Source organism: Halictus rubicundus, unplaced genomic scaffold (genome assembly GCF_050948215.1).
Source record: "Halictus rubicundus isolate RS-2024b unplaced genomic scaffold, iyHalRubi1_principal scaffold0141, whole genome shotgun sequence".
Taxonomy (NCBI): domain Eukaryota; kingdom Metazoa; phylum Arthropoda; class Insecta; order Hymenoptera; family Halictidae; genus Halictus; species Halictus rubicundus.
In genome coordinates this window covers 216,559-241,348 of record NW_027488682.1, presented here as the reverse complement: position 1 = coordinate 241,348, position 24,790 = coordinate 216,559, and positions in this window count along the sequence as shown.

Genomic DNA, 24,790 nt, shown 5'->3' with positions numbered 1-24,790 from the left:
ATTGAGGATAGGATAGGATAGAGAATAGGATTGGATAGAGGATAGGATAGAGGATTGGATAGGATAGAGGATACGATACGATAGAGGATAGGATAGGATAGAGGATAGGATAGGACAGAGGATAGGGTAGGATAGAGGATAGGATAGGATAGAGGATTGGATAGGATTCAGGATATTATGGGATAGAGGTTGGTATAGGATTGGATAGAGGATAGGATAGGATAGAGGATATGTTAGGATTGAGGATTGGATAGGAGAGAGGATAGGATAGGATTGAGGATAGGATAGGATAGAGGATAGGATTGAGGATTGGATAGGATTGAGGATATTATGGGATAGAGGATAGGATAGGATAGGATAGGATAGAGGATAGGATAGGATAGGATAGGATAGGATAGAGGATAGGATAGGATAGGGAATAGGATAGGATACAGGATAGGATAGGATAGAGGATAGGATAGGGTAGAGGATAGGATAAGATAGAGGATAGGATATGGTAGAGGATAGGATAAGATGGAGGATAGGATACAATAGAGTACAGGATAGTATTGAGGATAAGATAGGATAGAGGATAGGGTAGGATAGAGGATAGGATGGGATTGAGGATAGGATAGGATAGAGGATAGGATAGAGGATTTAATAGCATAGAGGATACGATACGATAGAGGATAAGATAGGATAGAGGATAGGATAGGATAGAGTATAGGATAGGATTGAGGATAGGATAGAGGATTGGATAGGATAGGGGATAGGATAGAGGATAGGATACGATAGGATAGGATAGAGGGTAGGATAGGATATAGGATAGGATAGGATAGAGGATAGGATAGGATACAGGATAGGATAGGATAGAGGATAGGATAGGATATATGATATTATAGGATGGAGGATACGATATTATAGAGGATAGGATAGAGGATAGGATAAGGTAGAGGTTAGGATAGGATAGAGAATTGAATAGGATAGAGGATAGGATAGGATTGCGGATAGGATAGGATAGATGATAGGATAGAGGATTGGATAGGATAGAGGATACGATACGATAGAGGATAGGATATGATAGAGGGTAGGATAGAGAATTGGATAGGATAGAGGATACGATACGATAGAGGATAGGATAGGATAGAGGATAGGATAGGATAGAGGATAGGATAGGATTGAGGATATTAAGGGATAGAGGATAGGATAGGATAGGATAGAGGATAGGATACGATAGAGGATAGGATAGGATAGAGGATGGGATAGGGCAGAGGATAGGATAGGATAGAGGATAGAATAGGATAGAGGATAGGATTGGATTGAGGATAGAATCGAGGATAGGGTAGGATAGAGGATAGGATAGGATTGAGTATAGGATAGAGGATTGGATAGGATTGAGTACATTATGGGATAGAGGATAGGATAGGATAGGATAGAGGATAGGATAGGACACAGGATAGGATAGGATAGAGAATAGGATAGGATAGAGGATATTATAGTATAGAGAAGAGAATAGGATAGAGGATAGGATAGGATTGAGGATTGGATAGGATACATGATAGGATAGAGTATTGGATAGGATACATGATAGGATAGAGTATTGGATAGGATAGAGGATACGATACGATAGAGGCTAGGATAGGTTAGAGGGTAGGATAGATAATTGGATGCGATAGAGGATACGATACGATAGAGGATAGGATAGGATAGAGGATGGGATAGGACAGAGGATAGGATAGGATAGAGGATAGGATAGGATAGAGGATAGGATAGGATAGAAGATATGATACGATAGAGGATAGGATAGGATAGAGGATATGATAGGATAGAGGATAGGATAGGATAGAGGATATGATAGGATAGAGGATAGGATAGGATAGAGGATAGGATAGGATACAGGATAGGATAGGATAGAGGATAGGATAGGATATATGATATTATAGGATGGAGGATACGATATTATAGAGGATAGGATAGAGGATAGGATAAGGTAGAGGTTAGGATAGGATAGAGAATTGAATAGGATAGAGGATAGGATAGGATTGCGGATAGGATAGGATAGAGGGTAGGATAGAGAATTGGATAGGATAGAGGATACGATACGATAGAGGATAGGATAGGATAGAGGATAGGATAGGATAGAGGATAGGATAGGATTGAGGATATTAAGGGATAGAGGATAGGATAGGATAGGATAGAGGATAGGATACGATAGAGGATAGGATAGGATATAGGATGGGATAGGGCAGAGGATAGGATAGGATAGAGGATAGAATAGGATAGAGGATAGGATTGGATTGAGGATAGGATCGAGGATAGGATAGGATAGAGGATAGGATAGGATTGAGTATAGGATAGAGGATTGGATAGGATTGAGTACATTATGGGATAGAGGATAGGATAGGATAGGATAGAGGATAGGATAGGACACAGGATAGGATAGGATAGAGAATAGGATAGGATAGAGGATATTATAGTATAGAGAAGAGAATAGGATAGAGGATAGGATAGGATTGAGGATTGGATAGGATACATGATAGGATAGAGTATTGGATAGGATACATGATAGGATAGAGTATTGGATAGGATAGAGGATACGATACGATAGAGGCTAGGATAGGTTAGAGGGTAGGATAGATAATTGGATGGGATAGAGGATACGATACGATAGAGGATAGGATAGGATAGAGGATGGGATAGGACAGAGGATAGGATAGGATAGAGGATAGGATAGGATAGGGGATAGGATAGGATAGAAGATATGATACGATAGAGGATAGGATAGGATAGAGGATATGATAGGATAGAGGATAGGATAGGATAGAGGATAGGACAGGGTAGAGGATAGGATAGGATATATGATACTATAGGATGGAGGATACGATATTATAGAGGATAGTATAGGATAGAGGATAGGATAGGGTAGAGGATAGGATAAGATAGAGGATAGGATAGGGTAGAGGGTAGGATAAGATATAGGATAGGATAGAATAGAGTACAGGATAGTATAGAGGATAGGATAGGATAGAGGATAGGATAGGATAGATGATAGGATAGAGGATTGGATAGGATAGAGGATTGGATAGGATAGAGGATACGATACGATAGAGGATAGGATAGGATAGAGGATGGGATAGGGCAGAGGATAGGATAGGATAGAGGATGGAATAGGATAGAGGATAGGATTGGATTGAGGATAGGATAGGGTAGACGATAGGATAAGAAAGAGGATAGGATAGAATAGAGTACAGGATAGTATAGAGGATAAGATAATATAGAGAATAGGATAGCATAGAGGATAGGTCAGGATAGAGGATAGGATAGGATAGAGGATAGGATGGGATAGAGGATAGGATAGTATAGAGGATAGGATAGGATAGATGATAGGATAGAGAATTGGATAGGATAGAGGATACGATACGATAGAGGATAGGATAGGATAGAGGGTAGGATTGAGAAATGGATAGGATAGAGGATACGATACGATAGAGGATAGGATAGGATATATGATATTATAGGATGGAGGATACGATATTATAGAGGATAAGATAGGATAGACGATAGGATAGGGGATTGGATAGGATAGAGGATATGATAGGATAGAGGATAGGATAGGATGGAGGATAGGATAGGACAGAGGATAGGATAGGATAGAGGATACCATACGATAGAGGATAGGCTAGGATAGAGGGTAGGATAGAGAATTGGATAGGATAGAGGATACGATACGATAGAGGATAGGATTGGATAGAGGATAGGATAGGATAGAGGATAGGATATGATAGAGGATAGGATAGGATAGAGGATAGGATAGGATTGAGGGTACGATATTATAGAGGATAGTATAGGATAGAGGGTAGGATAGGATATAGGGTAGGATAGAGAATTGGATAGGATAGAGGATAGGATAGAGGATTGGATAGGATAGAGGATTGGATAGGATAGAGGATACGATACGATAGAGGATAGGATAGGATAGAGGATTGGATAGGATAGAGGATACGATACGATAGAGGATAGGATAGGATAGAGGGTAGGATAGAGAATTGAATAGGATTAAGGATATTATGGGATAGAGAATAGGATAGGATAGGATAGGATAGAGTATAGGATAGGATATATGATATTATAGGATGGAGGATACGATATTATAGAGGATAGGATAGGGTAGAGGATAGGATAAGATAGAGGATAGGATAAGGTAGACGAAAGGATAAGAAAGAGGACGAGTTAGAATAGAGTACAGGATAGTATAGAGGATAAGATAATATAGAGAATAGGATAGCATAGAGGATAGGTCAGGATAGAGGATAGGATAGGATAGAGGATAGGATGGGATAGAGGATAGGATAGTATAGAGGATAGGATAGGATAGATGATAGGATAGAGAATTGGATAGGATAGAGGATACGATACGATAGAGGATAGGATAGGATAGAGGGTAGGATTGAGAAATGGATAGGATAGAGGATACGATACGATAGAGGATAGGATAGGATATATGATATTATAGGATGGAGGATACGATATTATAGAGGATAAGATAAGATAGACGATAGGATAGGGGATTGGATAGGATAGAGGATATGATAGGATAGAGGATAGGATAGGATAGAGGATAGGATAGGACAGAGGATAGGATAGGATAGAGGATACCATACGATAGAGGATAGGCTAGGATAGAGGGTAGGATAGAGAATTGGATAGGATAGAGGATACGATACGATAGAGGATAGGATTGGATAGAGGATAGGATAGGATAGAGGATAGGATATGATAGAGGATAGGATAGGATAGAGGATAGGATAGGATTGAGGATAGGATAGGATTGAGGATAGGATAGGATTGAGGATAGGATAGGATAGAGAATAGGATTGGATAGAGGATAGGATAGAGGATTGGATAGGATAGAGGATACGATACGATAGAGGATAGGATAGGATAGAGGATAGGATAGGACAGAGGATAGGGTAGGATAGAGGATAGGATAGGATAGAGGATTGGATAGGATTCAGGATATTATGGGATAGAGGTTGGTATAGGATTGGATAGAGGATATGTTAGGATTGAGGATTGGATAGGAGAGAGGATAGGATAGGATTGAGGATAGGATAGGATAGAGGATTGGATCGAGGATTGGATAGGATTGAGGATATTATGGGATAGAGGATAGGATAGGATAGGATAGGATAGGATAGGATAGAGGATAGGATAGGATAGGGAATAGGATAGGATACAGGATAGGATAGGATAGAGGATAGGATAGGGTAGAGGATAGGATAAGATAGAGGATAGGATATGGTAGAGGATAGGATAAGATGGAGGATAGGATACAATAGAGTACAGGATAGTATTGAGGATAAGATAGGATAGAGGATAGGGTAGGATAGAGGATAGGATAGGATTGAGGATAGGATAGGATAGAGGATAGGATAGAGGATTTAATAGGATAGAGGATACGATACGATAGAGGATAAGATAGGATAGAGGATAGAATAGGATAGAGTATAGGATAGGATTGAGGATAGGATAGGATAGAGGATAGGATAGAGGATTGGATAGGACAGAGGATACGATACGATAGAGGATAGGATAGGATACAGGATAGGATAGCATAGAGGATAGGATAGGATTGAGGATAGGATAGGATACAGGATAGGATAGGATAGAGGATAGGATAGAGGATATTATAGGATAGAGGATTGGATACAGGATAGGATAGTATAGAGGATAGGATAGAGGATTTGATAGGATAGAGGATACGATACGATAGAGGATATGATAGGATAGAGGATAGGATAGGACAGAGGATAGGATAGAGGATTGGATAGGATTGAGGATATTAAGGGATAGACGATAGGATAGGATAGGATAGAGGATAGGATAGGATAGAGGATAGGATAAGATAGAGGATAGGATAGGATAGAGGATAGGATAGAGGATAGGTTAGAGGATTGGATAGGATTGAGGATATTATGGGATAGAGGATATGAATGGATAGGATAGGATGGAGGATAGGATAGGATAGAGGATAGGATAGGATAGAGGATAGGATAGGATAGAGGATAGCATAGGATTGAGGATAGGATAGGATAGATGATAGAATAGGATAGAGGATAGGTTAGAGGATTGGATAGGATAGGGGATAGGATAGAGGATAGGATACGATAGGATAGGATAGAGGGTAGGATAGGATATAGGATAGGATAGGATAGAGGATAGGATAGGATATAGGATAGGATAGGATAGAGGATAGGATAGGATACAGGATAGGATAGGATAGAGGATAGGATAGGATATATGATATTATAGGATGGAGGATACGATATTATAGAGGATAGGTTAGAGGATAGGATAGGGTAAAGGATAGGATAGGATAGAGAATTGAATAGGATAGAGGATAGGATAGGATTGCGGATAGGATAGGATAGATGATAGGATAGAGGATTGGATAGGATAGAGGATAGGATAGGATAGAGGATAGGATAGAGGATTGGATAGGACAGAGGATACGATACGATAGAGGATAGGATAGGATAGAGGGTAGGATAGGATAGAGGATAGGATAGGATTGAGGATACGATATTATAGAGGATAGTATAGGATAGAGGGTAGGATAGGATATAGGGTAGGATAGAGAATTGGATAGGATAGAGGATACGATACGATAGAGGATAGGATAGGATAGAGGATAGGATAGGATATATGATATTATAGGATGGAGGATACGATATTATAGAGGATAGGATAGGGTAGAGGATAGGATAAGATAGAGGATAGGATAGGGTAGAGGATAGGATAAGATAGAAGATATTATAGGATGGAGGATACGATATTATAGAGGATAGGATAGGATAGACGATAGGATAGGGTAGAGGATAGGATAAGATAGAGGATAGGATAGGATAGAGGATAAGATAGGATAGAGGATAGGATTGGATTGAGTATAGGATGGGATAGAGGATAGGATAGGATAGAGGATATGATAGAAGATATTACAGCAGAGAGGATATTATAGGACAGAGGATAGGATAGGATTGAGGATAGGATTGGATACAGGATAGGATAGGATAGAGGATAGGATAGAGGATTGGATAGGATAGATGATACGATACGATAGAAGATAGGATAGGATAAAGGATAGGATAGGATAGGATAGAGGATAGGATAGGATAGAGGATAGGATAGGATAGAGGATAGGATAGAGGATATTATAGGTGAGAGGATATTATAGGATAGAGGATAGGATAGGATAGAGGATGGGATAGGGCAGAGGATAGGATAGGATAGAGGATGGAATAGGATAGAGGATAGGATTGGATTGAGGATAGGATAGGGTAGACGATAGGATAAGAAAGAGGATAGGATAGAATAGAGTACAGGATAGTATAGAGGATAAGATAATATAGAGAATAGGATAGCATAGAGGATAGGTCAGGATAGAGGATAGGATAGGATAGAGGATAGGATGGGATAGAGGATAGGATAGTATAGAGGATAGGATAGGATAGATGATAGGATAGAGAATTGGATAGGATAGAGGATACGATACGATAGAGGATAGGATAGGATAGAGGGTAGGATTGAGAAATGGATAGGATAGAGGATACGATACGATAGAGGATAGGATAGGATATATGATATTATAGGATGGAGGATACGATATTATAGAGGATAAGATAGGATAGACGATAGGATAGGGGATTGGATAGGATAGAGGATATGATAGGATAGAGGATAGGATAGGATGGAGGATAGGATAGGACAGAGGATAGGATAGGATAGAGGATACCATACGATAGAGGATAGGCTAGGATAGAGGGTAGGATAGAGAATTGGATAGGATAGAGGATACGATACGATAGAGGATAGGATTGGATAGAGGATAGGATAGGATAGAGGATAGGATATGATAGAGGATAGGATAGGATAGAGGATAGGATAGGATTGAGGGTACGATATTATAGAGGATAGTATAGGATAGAGGGTAGGATAGGATATAGGGTAGGATAGAGAATTGGATAGGATAGAGGATAGGATAGAGGATTGGATAGGATAGAGGATTGGATAGGATAGAGGATACGATACGATAGAGGATAGGATAGGATAGAGGATTGGATAGGATAGAGGATACGATACGATAGAGGATAGGATAGGATAGAGGGTAGGATAGAGAATTGAATAGGATTAAGGATATTATGGGATAGAGAATAGGATAGGATAGGATAGGATAGAGTATAGGATAGGATATATGATATTATAGGATGGAGGATACGATATTATAGAGGATAGGATAGGGTAGAGGATAGGATAAGATAGAGGATAGGATAAGGTAGACGAAAGGATAAGAAAGAGGACGAGTTAGAATAGAGTACAGGATAGTATAGAGGATAAGATAATATAGAGAATAGGATAGCATAGAGGATAGGTCAGGATAGAGGATAGGATAGGATAGAGGATAGGATGGGATAGAGGATAGGATAGTATAGAGGATAGGATAGGATAGATGATAGGATAGAGAATTGGATAGGATAGAGGATACGATACGATAGAGGATAGGATAGGATAGAGGGTAGGATTGAGAAATGGATAGGATAGAGGATACGATACGATAGAGGATAGGATAGGATATATGATATTATAGGATGGAGGATACGATATTATAGAGGATAAGATAAGATAGACGATAGGATAGGGGATTGGATAGGATAGAGGATATGATAGGATAGAGGATAGGATAGGATAGAGGATAGGATAGGACAGAGGATAGGATAGGATAGAGGATACCATACGATAGAGGATAGGCTAGGATAGAGGGTAGGATAGAGAATTGGATAGGATAGAGGATACGATACGATAGAGGATAGGATTGGATAGAGGATAGGATAGGATAGAGGATAGGATATGATAGAGGATAGGATAGGATAGAGGATAGGATAGGATTGAGGATAGGATAGGATTGAGGATAGGATAGGATTGAGGATAGGATAGGATAGAGAATAGGATTGGATAGAGGATAGGATAGAGGATTGGATAGGATAGAGGATACGATACGATAGAGGATAGGATAGGATAGAGGATAGGATAGGACAGAGGATAGGGTAGGATAGAGGATAGGATAGGATAGAGGATTGGATAGGATTCAGGATATTATGGGATAGAGGTTGGTATAGGATTGGATAGAGGATATGTTAGGATTGAGGATTGGATAGGAGAGAGGATAGGATAGGATTGAGGATAGGATAGGATAGAGGATTGGATCGAGGATTGGATAGGATTGAGGATATTATGGGATAGAGGATAGGATAGGATAGGATAGGATAGGATAGGATAGAGGATAGGATAGGATAGGGAATAGGATAGGATACAGGATAGGATAGGATAGAGGATAGGATAGGGTAGAGGATAGGATAAGATAGAGGATAGGATATGGTAGAGGATAGGATAAGATGGAGGATAGGATACAATAGAGTACAGGATAGTATTGAGGATAAGATAGGATAGAGGATAGGGTAGGATAGAGGATAGGATAGGATTGAGGATAGGATAGGATAGAGGATAGGATAGAGGATTTAATAGGATAGAGGATACGATACGATAGAGGATAAGATAGGATAGAGGATAGAATAGGATAGAGTATAGGATAGGATTGAGGATAGGATAGGATAGAGGATAGGATAGAGGATTGGATAGGACAGAGGATACGATACGATAGAGGATAGGATAGGATACAGGATAGGATAGCATAGAGGATAGGATAGGATTGAGGATAGGATAGGATACAGGATAGGATAGGATAGAGGATAGGATAGAGGATATTATAGGATAGAGGATTGGATACAGGATAGGATAGTATAGAGGATAGGATAGAGGATTTGATAGGATAGAGGATACGATACGATAGAGGATAGGATAGGATAGAGGATAGGATAGGACAGAGGATAGGATAGAGGATTGGATAGGATTGAGGATATTAAGGGATAGACGATAGGATAGGATAGGATAGAGGATAGGATAGGATAGAGGATAGGATAAGATAGAGGATAGGATAGGATAGAGGATAGGATAGAGGATAGGTTAGAGGATTGGATAGGATTGAGGATATTATGGGATAGAGGATATGAATGGATAGGATAGGATGGAGGATAGGATAGGATAGAGGATAGGATAGGATAGAGGATAGGATAGGATAGAGGATAGCATAGGATTGAGGATAGGATAGGATAGATGATAGAATAGGATAGAGGATAGGTTAGAGGATTGGATAGGATAGGGGATAGGATAGAGGATAGGATACGATAGGATAGGATAGAGGGTAGGATAGGATATAGGATAGGATAGGATAGAGGATAGGATAGGATATAGGATAGGATAGGATAGAGGATAGGATAGGATACAGGATAGGATAGGATAGAGGATAGGATAGGATATATGATATTATAGGATGGAGGATACGATATTATAGAGGATAGGTTAGAGGATAGGATAGGGTAAAGGATAGGATAGGATAGAGAATTGAATAGGATAGAGGATAGGATAGGATTGCGGATAGGATAGGATAGATGATAGGATAGAGGATTGGATAGGATAGAGGATAGGATAGGATAGAGGATAGGATAGAGGATTGGATAGGACAGAGGATACGATACGATAGAGGATAGGATAGGATAGAGGGTAGGATAGGATAGAGGATAGGATAGGATTGAGGATACGATATTATAGAGGATAGTATAGGATAGAGGGTAGGATAGGATATAGGGTAGGATAGAGAATTGGATAGGATAGAGGATACGATACGATAGAGGATAGGATAGGATAGAGGATAGGATAGGATATATGATATTATAGGATGGAGGATACGATATTATAGAGGATAGGATAGGGTAGAGGATAGGATAAGATAGAGGATAGGATAGGGTAGAGGATAGGATAAGATAGAAGATATTATAGGATGGAGGATACGATATTATAGAGGATAGGATAGGATAGACGATAGGATAGGGTAGAGGATAGGATAAGATAGAGGATAGGATAGGATAGAGGATAAGATAGGATAGAGGATAGGATTGGATTGAGTATAGGATGGGATAGAGGATAGGATAGGATAGAGGATATGATAGAAGATATTACAGCAGAGAGGATATTATAGGACAGAGGATAGGATAGGATTGAGGATAGGATTGGATACAGGATAGGATAGGATAGAGGATAGGATAGAGGATTGGATAGGATAGATGATACGATACGATAGAAGATAGGATAGGATAAAGGATAGGATAGGATAGGATAGAGGATAGGATAGGATAGAGGATAGGATAGGATAGAGGATAGGATAGAGGATATTATAGGTGAGAGGATATTATAGGATAGAGGATAGGATAGGATTGAGGATCGGATAGGATAGAGGATAGGATAGAGGATTGGATAGGATTGTGGATATCATGGGATAGATAATAGGATAGGATAGGATAGGATAGGATAGAGGATAGGATACGATAGAGGATTGGATAGGATTGTGGATATCATGGGATAGATAATAGGATAGGATAGGATAGGATAGGATAGAGGATAGGATAGGATAGAGTATAGGATAGGATAGATGATAGGATAGAGGATTGGATAGGATAGAGGATTGGATAGGATAGAGGATACGATACGATAGAGGATAGGATAGGATAGAGGGTAGGATAGAGAATTGGATAAGGATAGAGGATACGATACGATAGAGGATAGGATAGGGCAGAGGATAGGATAGGATAGAGGATAGAATAGAATAGAGGATAGGATAGGATTGAGGATAGGATAGGATAGAGGATTGGATAGGATAGAGGATACGATACGATAGAGGATAGGATAGGATAGAGGGTAGGATAGAGGATATTATAGGTGAGAGGATATTATAGGATAGAGGATAGGATAGGATTGAGGATCGGATAGGATAGCGGATAGGATAGAGGATTGGATAGGATTGTGGATATCATGGGATAGATAATAGGATAGGATAGGGTAGGATAGGATAGAGGATAGGATACGATAGAGGATTGGATAGGATTGTGGATATCATGGGATAGATAATAGGATAGGATAGGATAGGATAGGATAGAGGATAGGATAGGATAGAGGATAGGATAGGATAGAGGATAGGACAGGATAGAGGATAGGATAGAATAGAGTACAGGATAGTATAGAGGATAGGATAGGATAGAGTATAGGATAGGATAGATGATAGGATAGAGGATTGGATAGGATAGAGGATTGGATAGGATAGAGGATACGATACGATAGAGGATAGGATAGGATAGAGGGTAGGATAGAGAATTGGATAAGGATAGAGGATACGATACGATAGAGGATAGGATTGGATAGAGGATAGGATAGGATAGAGGATAGGATATGATAGAGGATAGGATAGGATAGAGGATAGGATAGGATTGAGGATAGGATAGGATTGAGGATAGGATAGGATAGAGAATAGGATTGGATAGAGGATAGGATAGAGGATTGGATAGGATAGAGGATACGATACGATAGAGGATAGGATAGGATAGAGGATAGGATAGGACAGAGGATAGGGTAGGATAGAGGATAGGATAGGATAGAGGATTGGATAGGATTCAGGATATTATGGGATAGAGGTTGGTATAGGATTGGATAGAGGATAGGATAGGATAGAGGATATGTTAGGATTGAGGATTGGATAGGAGAGAGGATAGGATAGGATTGAGGATAGGATAGGATAGAGGATAGGATTGAGGATTGGATAGGATTAAGGATATTATGGGATAGAGGATAGGATAGGATAGGATAGGATAGAGGATAGGATAGGATAGGATAGGATAGAGGATAGGATAGGATAGGATAGGATAGAGGATAGGATAGGATAGAGGATAGGATAGGATAGGGAATAGGATAGGATAGAGGATAGGATAGGCTAGAGGATAGGATAAGATAGAGGATAGGATATGGTAGAGGATAGGATAGGATAGAGGATAGGATAGAGGATAGGTTAGAGGATTGGATAGGATTGAGGATATTATGGGATAGAGGATATGAATGGATAGGATAGGATGGAGGATAGGATAGGATAGAGGATAGGATAGGATAGAGGATAGGATAGGATAGAGGATAGCATAGGATTGAGGATAGGATAGGATAGATGATAGAATAGGATAGAGGATAGGTTAGAGGATTGGATAGGATAGGGGATAGGATAGAGGATAGGATACGATAGGATAGGATAGAGGGTAGGATAGGATATAGGATAGGATAGGATAGAGGATAGGATAGGATACAGGATAGGACAGGATAGAGGATAGGATAGGATATATGATATTATAGGATGGAGGATACGATATTATAGAGGATAGGATAGAGGATAGGATAGGGTAGAGTATAGGATAGGATAGAGAATTGAATAGGATAGAGGATAGGATAGGATTGCGGATAGGATAGGATAGATGATAGGATAGAGGATTGGATAGGATAGAGGATACGATACGATAGAGGATAGGATATGATAGAGGGTAGGATAGAGAATTGGATAGGATAGAGGATACGATACGATAGAGGATAGGATAGGATAGAGGATAGGATAGGATAGTGGATAGGATAGGATTGAGGATATTAAGGGATAGAGGATAGGATAGGATAGGATAGAGGATACGATACGATAGAGGATAGGATAGGATAGAGGGTAGGATAGAGAATTGGATAGGATAGAGGATACGATACGATAGAGGATAGGATAGGATAGAGGATAGGATAGGACAGAGGATAGGATAGGATAGAGGATAGGATTGGATAGAGGATATGATAGGATAGAGGATAGGATAGGATAGAGGATAGGATAGGATAGGATAGAAGATAGGATAGAGGATTGGATGGGATAGAGGGTACGATACGATAGAGGATAGGATAGGATAGAGGGTAGGATAGGATAGAGAATAGGATAGGATAGGGGATATAATAGGCTAGCATAGAGGATAGGATAAGATAGCATAGGATAGGATAGAGGATAGGATAGGATAGATGATAGGATAGGATATATGATACTATAGGATGAAGGATACGATATTATAGAGGATAGTATAGGATAGAGGATAGGATAGGGTAGAGTATAGGATAAGATAGAGGATAGGATAGGGTAGAGGATAGGATAAGATAGAGGATAGGATAGAATAGAGTACAGGATAGTATAGAGGATAAGATAATATAGAGAATATAATAGGATAGAGGATAGGACAGGATAGAGGATAGGATAGGATAGAGGATAGGAAAGTATAGAGAATAGAATAGGATAGAGGATAGGATAGGATTCAGGATAGGATAGGATAGATGATAGGATAGAGGATTGGATAGGATAGAGGATACGATACGATAGAGGATAGGATAGGATAGAGGGTAGGATAGAGAATTGGATGGGATAGAGGATACGATACGATAGAGGATAGGATAGGATAGAGGATGGGATAGGACAGAGGATAGGATAGGATAGAGGATTGAATAGGATAGAGGATAGGATAGGATTGAGGATAGGATAGGATAGATGATAGGATAGAGGATTGGATAGGATAGAGGATACGATACGATAGAGGATAGGATAGGATAGAGGGTAGGATAGAGAATTGAATAGGATTGAGGATATTATGGGATAGAGGATAGGATAGGATAGGATAGGATAGAGGATAGGATAGGATAGAGGATAGGATAGGATAGGGGATAGGATGGGATAGAGGATACGATAGGATAGAGGATAGGATAGGATAGAGGATAGGATAGGATAGAGGATAGGATAGGATATATGATATTATAGGATGGTGGATACGGTATTATAGAGGATAGTATAGGATAGAGGGTAGGATAGGATATAGGGTAGGATAGAGAATTGGATAGGATAGAGGATACGATACGATAGAGGATAGGATAGGATAGAGGATAGGATAGGACAGAGGATAGGATAGGATAGAGGATAGGATAGGATAGAGGATAGGATAGGATAGGATAGAGGATAGGATAGGATATATGATATTATTGGATGGAGGATACGATATTATAGAGGATAGGATAGGGTAGAGGATAGGATAAGATAGAGGATAGGATAGGGTAGAGGATAGGATAAGATAGAGGATAGGATAGAATGGAGTACAGGATAGTATAGAGGATAAGATAATATAGAGAATAGGATAGGATAGAGGATAGGACAGGATGGAGGATAGGATAGGATAGAGTACAGGATAGTATAGAGGATAAGATAATATTGAGAATAGGATAGGATAGAGGATAGGACAGGATAGAGGATAGGATAGGGTAGAGGATAGGATAGGATAGAGGATAGGATAGGATAGAGGATATGATTAGCTAGGATAGAGGATAGGATAGGATTGAGGATAGGATAGGATAGAGGATAGAGGATAGGATAGGATAGAGGATAGGATAGAATAGAGTACAGGATAGTATAGAGGATAAGATAATATAGAGAATAGGATAGGATAGAGGATAGGACAGGATACAGGATAGGATAGGATAGTGGATAGGATAGGATAGAGGATAGGATATTATAGAGAATAGAATAGGATAGAGGATAGGATAGGATAGAGGATACGATACGATAGAGGATAGGATAGGATAGAGGATGGGATAGGACAGAGGATATGATAGGATAGAGGATTGAATAGGATAGAGGATAGGATAGGATTGAGGATAGGATAGGATAGATGATAGGATAGAGGATTGGATAGGATAGAGGATACGATACGATAGAGGATAGGATAGGATAGAGGGTAGGATAGAGAATTGAATAGGATTGAGGATATTATGGGATAGAGGATAGGATAGGATAGGATAGGATAGAGGATAGGATAGGATAGAGGATAGGATAGGATAGGGGATAGGATGGGATAGAGGATACGATAGGATAGAGGATAGGATAGGATAGAGGATAGGATAGGATAGAGGATAGGATAGGATAGAGGATAGGATAGGATATATGATATTATAGGATGGTGGATACAGTATTATAGAGGATAGTATAGGATAGAGGGTAGGATAGGATATAGGGTAGGATAGAGAATTGGATAGGATAGAGGATAGGATAGGATAGGATACAGGATAGGATAGGATATATGATATTATTGGATGGAGGATACGATATTATAGAGGATAGGATAGGGTAGAGGATAGGATAAGATAGAGGATAGGATAGGGTAGAGGATAGGATAAGATAGAGGATAGGATAGAATGGAGTACAGGATAGTATAGAGGATAAGATAATATAGAGAATAGGATAGGATAGAGGATAGGACAGGATGGAGGATAGGATAGGATAGAGTACAGGATAGTATAGAGGATAAGATAATATTGAGAATAGGATAGGATAGAGGATAGGACAGGATAGAGGATAGGATAGGGTAGAGGATAGGATAGGATAGAGGATAGGATAGGATAGAGGATATGATAAGCTAGGATAGAGGATAGGATAGGATTGAGGATAGGATAGGATAGAGGATAGAGGATAGGATAGGATAGAGGATAGGATAGAATAGAGTACAGGATAGTATAGAGGATAAGATAATATAGAGAATAGGATAGGATAGAGGATAGGACAGGATACAGGATAGGATAGGATAGTGGATAGGATAGGATAGAGGATAGGATATTATAGAGAATAGAATAGGATAGAGGATAGGATAGGATAGAGGATACGATACGATAGAGGATAGGATAGGATAGAGGGTAGGATAGAGAATTGGATAGGATAGAAGATACGATACGATAGAGGATAGGATAGGATAGAGGATAGGATAGGACAGAGGATAGGATAGGATAGAGGATAGGATTGGATAGAGGATATGATAGGATAGAGGATAGGATAGGATAGAGGATATAATAAAGGATACGATACGATAGATGATAGGATAGGATAAGGAATAGGATAGGATAGAGGATATGATAGGATAGAGGATAGGATACGATTGAGGATAGGATAGGATAAATTATAGGATAGGATAGAGGATAGGATAGAGGATAGGATAGAGGATTGGATAGGATTGAGGATATTATGGGATAGAGGATAGGATAGGATAGGATAGGATAGAGGATAGGATAGGATATATGATATTATAGGATGGTGGATACGATATTATAGAGGATAGGATAGGATAGAGTACAGGATAGTATAGAGGATAAGATAATATAGAGAATATAATAGGATAGAGGATAGGACAGGATAGAGGATAGGATAGGATAGAGGATAGGATAGTATAGAGAATAGAATATGATAGAGGATAGGATAGGATTCAGGATAGGATAGGATAGATGATAGGATAGAGGATTGGATAGGATAGAGGATACGATACGATAGAGGATAGGATAGGATAGAGGGTAGGATAGGGAATTGGATGGGATAGAGGATACGATACGATAGAGGATAGGATAGGATAGAGGATGGGATAGGACAGAGGATAGGATAGGATAGAGGATTGAATAGGATAGAGGATAGGATAGGATTGAGGATAGGATAGGATAGATGATAGGATAGAGGATTGGATAGGATAGAGGATACGATACGATAGAGGATAGGATAGGATAGAGGATAGGATAGGACAGAGGATAGGATAGGATAGAGGATAGGATAGTATAGAGGATAGGATAGGATAGAGGATAGGATAGGATAGGATAGAGGATAGGATAGGATAGGATAGAGGATAGGATAGGATAGAAAAGAGGATAGGATAGGATATATGATATTATTGGATGGAGGATACGATATTATAGAGGATAGGATAGGGTAGAGGATAGGATAAGATAGAGGATAGGATAGGGTAGAGGATAGGATAAGATAGAGGATAGGATAGAATAGAGTACAGGATAGTATAGAGGATAAGATAATATAGAGAATAGTATAGGATAGAGGATAGGACAGGATAGAGGATAGGATAGGATAGTGGATAGGATAGGATAGAGGATAGGATATTATAGAGAATAGAATAGGATAGAGGATAGGATAGGATTGAGGATAGGATAGGATAGATGATAGGATAGAGGATTGGATAGGATAGAGGATACGATACGATAGAGGATAGGATAGGATAGAGGGTAGGATAGAGAATTGGATAGGATAGAGGATACGATACGATAGAGGATAGGATAGGATAGAGGATAGGATAGGACAGAGGATAGGATAGGATAGATGATAGGATTGGATAGAGGATATGATAGGATAGAGGATAGGATAGGATTGAGGATAGGATAGGATAGAGAGTAGGATAGGATAGAGGATAGGATGGGATAGAGGATAGGATAGAAGATTGGATAGGATTGAGGATATTATGAGATAGAGGATAGGATAGAAGATTGGATAGGATTGAGGATATTATGGGATAGAGGATAGGAGAGGATAGGATAGGATAGAGGATAGGATAGGATAGAGGATATGATAGGCTAGGATAGAGGATAGGATAGGATTGAGGATAGGATAGGATAGAGTACAGGATAGTATAGAGGATAAGATAATATAGAGAATAGGATAGGATAGAGGATAGGACAGGATGGAGGATAGGATAGGATAGAGTACTGGATAGTATAGAGGATAAGATAATATAGAGAATAGGATAGGATAGAGGATAGGACAGGATAGAGGATAGGATAGGGTAGAGGATAGGATAGGATAGAGGATAGGATAGAATAGAGTACAGGATAGTATAGAGGATAAGATAATATAGAGAATAGGATAGGATAGAGGATAGGACAGGATACAGGATAGGATAGCATAGTGGATAGGATAGGATAGAGGATAGGATATTATAGAGAATAGAATAGGATAGAGGATAGGATAGGATAGAGGATACGATACGATAGAGGATAGGATAGGATAGAGGGTAGGATAGAGAATTGGATAGGATAGAGTATACGATGCGATAGAGGATAGGATAGGATAGAGGATAGAATAGGACAGAGGATAGGATAGGATAGAGGATAGGATTGGATAGAGGATATGATAGGATAGAGGATAGGATAGGATAGAGGATATAATAAAGGATACGATACGATAGAGGATAGGATAGGATAAGGAATAAGATAATATAGAGAATATAATAGGATAGAGGATAGGATAGGATAGAGGATGGGATAGGACAGAGGATAGGATAGGATAGAGGATTGAATAGGATAGAGGATAGGATAGGATTGAGGATAGGATAGGATAGATGATAGGATAGAGGATTGGATAGGATAGAGGATACGATACGATAGAGGATAGGATAGGATAGAGGATAGGATAGGACAGAGGATAGGATAGGATAGAGGATAGGATAGTATAGAGGATAGGATAGGATAGAGGATAGGATAGGATAGGATAGAGGATAGGATAGGATAGAAAAGAGGATAGGATAGGATATATGATATTATTGGATGGAGGATACGATATTATAGAGGATAGGATAGGGTAGAGGATAGGATAAGATAGAGGATAGGATAGGGTAGAGGATAGGATAAGATAGAGGATAGGATAGAATAGAGTACAGGATAGTATAGAGGATAAGATAATATAGAGAATAGTATAGGATAGAGGATAGGACAGGATAGAGGATAGGATAGGATAGTGGATAGGATAGGATAGAGGATAGGATATTATAGAGAATAGAATAGGATAGAGGATAGGATAGGATTGAGGATAGGATAGGATAGATGATAGGATAGAGGATTGGATAGGATAGAGGATACGATACGATAGAGGATAGGATAGGATAGAGGGTAGGATAGAGAATTGGATAGGATAGAGGATACGATACGATAGAGGATAGGATAGGATAGAGGATAGGATAGGACAGAGGATAGGATAGGATAGATGATAGGATTGGATAGAGGATATGATAGGATAGAGGATAGGATAGGATTGAGGATAGGATAGGATAGAGAGTAGGATAGGATAGAGGATAGGATGGGATAGAGGATAGGATAGAAGATTGGATAGGATTGAGGATATTATGAGATAGAGGATAGGATAGAAGATTGGATAGGATTGAGGATATTATGGGATAGAGGATAGGAGAGGATAGGATAGGATAGAGGATAGGATAGGATAGAGGATATGATAGGCTAGGATAGAGGATAGGATAGGATTGAGGATAGGATAGGATAGAGTACAGGATAGTATAGAGGATAAGATAATATAGAGAATAGGATAGGATAGAGGATAGGACAGGATGGAGGATAGGATAGGATAGAGTACTGGATAGTATAGAGGATAAGATAATATAGAGAATAGGATAGGATAGAGGATAGGACAGGATAGAGGATAGGATAGGGTAGAGGATAGGATAGGATAGAGGATAGGATAGAATAGAGTACAGGATAGTATAGAGGATAAGATAATATAGAGAATAGGATAGGATAGAGGATAGGACAGGATACAGGATAGGATAGCATAGTGGATAGGATAGGATAGAGGATAGGATATTATAGAGAATAGAATAGGATAGAGGATAGGATAGGATAGAGGATACGATACGATAGAGGATAGGATAGGATAGAGGGTAGGATAGAGAATTGGATAGGATAGAGTATACGATACGATAGAGGATAGGATAGGATAGAGGATAGGATAGGACAGAGGATAGGATAGGATAGAGGATAGGATTGGATAGAGGATATGATAGGATAGAGGATAGGATAGGATAGAGGATATAATAAAGGATACGATACGATAGAGGATAGGATAGGATAAGGAATAGGATAGGATAGAGGATATGATAGGATAGAGGATAGGATAGGATTGAGGATAGGATAGGATACATGATAGGATAGGATAGAGGATAGGATAGAGGATAGGATAGGATAGAGGATAGGATAGGATAGAGGATAGGATAGGATAGAGGATAAGATAATATAGGGAATAGGATAGGATAGAGGATAGGCCAGGATAGAGGATAGGATAGGATAGAGTACAGGATAGTATAGAGGATAAGATAATATAGAGAATATAATAGGATAGAGGATAGGACAGGATAGAGGATAGGATAGGATAGAGGATAGGATAGTATAGAGAATAGAATATGATAGAGGATAGGATAGGATTCAGGATAGGATAGGATAGATGATAGGATAGAGGATAGGATAACATAGAGGATAGGATAGGATAGAGGATAGGATAGGACAGAGGATATTATAGGATAAAGGATAGGATAGGGTAGAGGCTAAGATACGATAGAGGATAGGATAGGATAGAGTACAGGATAGTATAGAGGATAAGATAATATAGAGAATAGGATAGGATAGAGGATAGGACAGGATGGAGGATAGGATAGGATAGAGTACAGGATAGTATAGAGGATAAGATAATATAGAGAATAGGATAGGATAGAGGATAGGACAGGATAGAGGATAGGATAGGATAGAGGATAGGATAGGATGGAGGATAGGATGTTGGATAGGATAGGATAGAGGATAGGATAGGATAGAGGATAGGATAGTATAGAGAATAGAATAGGATAGAGTATAGTATAGGATTGAGGATAGGATAGGATAGATGATAGGATAGAGGTTTGGATAGGATAGAGGATACGATACGATAGAGGATAGGATAGGATAGATGATAGTATAGGATAGAGGATAGGATAGGATAGAGGATACGATAAGCTAGGATAGAGGATAGGATAGGATTGAGGATAGGATAGGATAGAGGATAGGATAGGATAGAGGATAGGATAGGATAGAGGATAGGATAGAGGATTGGATAGGATTGAGGATATTATGGGATAGAGGATATGAATGGATAGGATAGGATGGAGGATAGGATAGGATAGAGGATAGGATAGGATAGAGGATAGGATAGGATAGAGGATAGCATAGGATTGAGGATAGGATAGGATAGATGATAGAATAGGATAGAGGATAGGTTAGAGGATTGGATAGGATAGGGGATAGGATAGAGGATAGGATACGATAGGATAGGATAGAGGGTAGGATAGGATATAGGATAGGATAGGATAGAGGATAGGATAGGATACAGGATAGGATAGGATAGAGGATAGGATAGGATATATGATATTATAGGATGGAGGATACGATATTATAGAGGATAGTTTAGAGGATAGGATAGGGTAGAGGATAGGATAGGATAGAGAATTGAATAGGATAGAGGATAGGATAGGATTGCGGATAGGATAGGATAGATGATAGGATAGAGGATTGGATAGGATAGAGGATAGGATAGGATAGAGGATAGGATAGAGGATTGGATAGGACAGAGGATACGATACGATAGAGGATAGGATAGGATACAGGATAGGATAGCATAGAGGATAGGATAGGATTGAGGATAGGATAGGATACAGGATAGGATAGGATAGAGGATAGGATAGAGGATATTATAGGATAGAGGATTGGATACAGGATAGGATAGGATAGAGGATAGGATAGAGGATTTGATAGGATAGAGGATACGATACGATAGAGGATAGGATAGGATAGAGGATAGGATAGGACAGAGGATAGGATAGAGGATTGGATAGGATTGAGGATATTAAGGGATAGACGATAGGAGAGGATAGGATAGAGGATAGGATAGGATTGAGGATATTATGGGATAGAGGATATGATTGGATAGGATAGGATGGAGGATAGGATAGGATAGAGGATAGGATAGGATAGAGGATAGGATAGGATAGAGGATAGCATAGGATTGAGGATAGGATAGGATAGATGATAGAATAGGATAGAGGATAGGATAGAGGATTGGATAGGATAGGGGATAGGATAGAGGATAGGATACGATAGCATAGGATAGAGGGTAGGATAGGATATAGGATAGGATAGGATAGAGCATAGGATAGGATACAGGATAGGATAGGATAGAGGATAGGATAGGATATATGATATTATAGGATGGAGGATACGATATTATAGAGGATAGGATAGAGGATAGGATAAGGTAGAGGTTAGGATAGGATAGAGAATTGAATAGGATAGAGGATAGGATAGGATTGCGGATAGGATAGGATAGATGATAGGATAGAGGATTGGATAGGATAGAGGATACGATACGATAGAGGATAGGATATGATAGAGGGTAGGATAGAGAATTGGATAGGATAGAGGATACGATACGATAGAGGATAGGATAGGATAGAGGATAGGATAGGATAGTGGATAGGATAGGATTGAGGATATTAAGGGATAGAGGATAGGATAGGATAGGATAGAGGATACGATACGATAGAGGATAGGATAGGATAGAGGGTAGGATAGAGAATTGGATAGGATAGAGGATACGATACGATAGAGGATAGGATAGGATAGAGGATAGGATAGGACAGAGGATAGGATAGGATAGAGGATAGGATTGGATAGAGGATATGATAGGATAGAGGATAGGATAGGATAGAGGATAGGATAGGATAGGATAGAGGATAGGATAGAGGATTGGATGGGATAGAGGGTACGATACGATAGAGGATAGGATAGGATAGAGGGTAGGATAGGATAGAGAATAGGATAGGATAGGGGATATAATAGGCTAGCATAGAGGATAGGATAAGATAGCATAGGATAGGATAGAGGATAGGATAGGATAGATGATAGGATAGGATATATGATACTATAGGATGAAGGATACGATATTATAGAGGATAGTATAGGATAGAGGATAGGATAGGGTAGAGTATAGGATAAGATAGAGGATAGGATAGGGTAGAGGATAGGATAAGATAGAGGATAGGATAGAATAGAGTACAGGATAGTATAGAGGATAAGATAATATAGAGAATATAATAGGATAGAGGATAGGACAGGATAGAGGATAGGATAGGATAGAGGATAGGAAAGTATAGAGAATAGAATAGGATAGAGGATAGGATAGGATTCAGGATAGGATAGGATAGATGATAGGATAGAGGATTGGATAGGATAGAGGATACGATACGATAGAGGATAGGATAGGATAGAGGGTAGGATAGAGAATTGGATGGGATAGAGGATACGATACGATAGAGGATAGGATAGGATAGAGGATGGGATAGGACAGAGGATAGGATAGGATAGAGGATTGAATAGGATAGAGGATAGGATAGGATTGAGGATAGGATAGGATAGATGATAGGATAGAGGATTGGATAGGATAGAGGATACGATACGATAGAGGATAGGATAGGATAGAGGGTAGGATAGAGAATTGAATAGGATTGAGGATATTATGGGATAGAGGATAGGATAGGATAGGATAGGATAGAGGATAGGATAGGATAGAGGATAGGATAGGATAGGGGATAGGATGGGATAGAGGATACGATAGGATAGAGGATAGGATAGGATAGAGGATAGGATAGGATAGAGGATAGGATAGGATATATGATATTATAGGATGGTGGATACGGTATTATAGAGGATAGTATAGGATAGAGGGTAGGATAGGATATAGGGTAGGATAGAGAATTGGATAGGATAGAGGATACGATACGATAGAGGATAGGATAGGATAGAGGATAGGATAGGACAGAGGATAGGATAGGATAGAGGATAGGATAGGATAGAGGATAGGATAGGATAGGATAGAGGATAGGATAGGATATATGATATTATTGGATGGAGGATACGATATTATAGAGGATAGGATAGGGTAGAGGATAGGATAAGATAGAGGATAGGATAGGGTAGAGGATAGGATAAGATAGAGGATAGGATAGAATGGAGTACAGGATAGTATAGAGGATAAGATAATATAGAGAATAGGATAGGATAGAGGATAGGACAGGATGGAGGATAGGATAGGATAGAGTACAGGATAGTATAGAGGATAAGATAATATTGAGAATAGGAT